The sequence below is a fragment of the Cyprinodon variegatus genome, unplaced genomic scaffold (assembly GCF_000732505.1).
Source record: "Cyprinodon variegatus isolate N-32 unplaced genomic scaffold, C_variegatus-1.0 Scaffold676, whole genome shotgun sequence".
Taxonomy (NCBI): domain Eukaryota; kingdom Metazoa; phylum Chordata; class Actinopteri; order Cyprinodontiformes; family Cyprinodontidae; genus Cyprinodon; species Cyprinodon variegatus.
This window is the reverse complement of record NW_015151129.1, coordinates 381260-382634: the sequence shown is the minus strand read 5'-3', so window position 1 is coordinate 382634 and position 1375 is coordinate 381260.

Sequence of the window (1375 nt, the reverse complement as noted above, 5' to 3'; positions counted from 1 at the left end):
AACCCTTGATATCAAACATTGACCAGACAATAAAAGTCTCTCCATTTCCAAGGAAAAAGTTTAAACTACTGTGACAGAAGGAGGGGCAAAAAAAACGGCAAAAACTGCTGGTATGATAAAAAATAGACTGTTGATGGTCGATGGACAACATGAAAATATATACATTGGTTCCTTGCTGTGTGGGAAACAAAAGGGGAAGACAAAAAAGATCACTTGATTAGTATTAACATTGTTCCACCCTAGGAACTGTCTTAAATTTCAATGTGGTTTGAAAGTAACTTTTATATTAACTAGGTGCAATTATATTCTAAGGAGTACTGAGTTCAGTAACACAGTCCAAGTTCGGTAACCAGCAGAGTCCAGAAAAACAGTCCAAAAGCAAAAATTATGATGTGGATCATCACAACAATTAAATGGACTGTTCCTTGGACTGAGGAGCACCTTTGGTAAAAATTACATTAAAATCCATTTGTAATTTTCCCGTTATCCTGTACACAAGCAAAAAAATACAAACACACAAACTCAACTAAAAACATAACTTCATTGGTGGAGGTATATAAAATGCTTTCTTATAACTAATGTGAGTTACCAGCTGCTGATGTCCTTTATATCCCTGACTTGTAAAACTTATTTTCCTCTCGATTGCTTTTTACAGGCTCTGCAGTTGCAAAAAACTTCTGATAATATAAGAAATTCTTCAGAAATTCTTTGAATATGCATTTATGCACATAAAAGCTGTGTTTCCACACAAAGCTCCACCCATTGTCACCTCCCAGTCCCCTTCCAGAGCACCTAGAGTATAAATATGCTTGAAAGCCAACTCAAGTTCAGTTTTGGTGAAAAGCTGCAAACAGAAGTAGAACAATGTCGCATGGAGGATGGTCAGATCCCAGGCCCGTCGATGGAGATGTTTCCATGCTTTGTAAATGGGTGAGATTCTGTCTTTCTCTACAACTGTTGCCCTCTAAACTTTCTGCTCTAACACCTCTTTTTATTTAATTCTCACACAGATGCAGAACATCTCAGAGGCAAAAACAAATAAGAGTTATAAGGAGTTTGCTGCAGTTTCATACCGGTCACAGTTTGTGGCAGGGAAAAACATACTTGCCAAGGTATGATTTTTCATACCATATCCCTCAGAAGATTTCAGTAGCAACAATAGATGTTTCTGGGCAAGTATAATCTGAAAATTATAACTTTCATTGCTTGGCAGTTAATCAATACATGTCAAGTATTTTATGTATCATAATTATTGAACAGGAAATTTCATTAAAAAGAAAGAACAGCATAATTCATTAGAGTTTTCTAATGATACTACCATCTGTGGCCAAAACACACAACAGCAGTATGCTTTTAGTCATTCTCGTACTGAAAA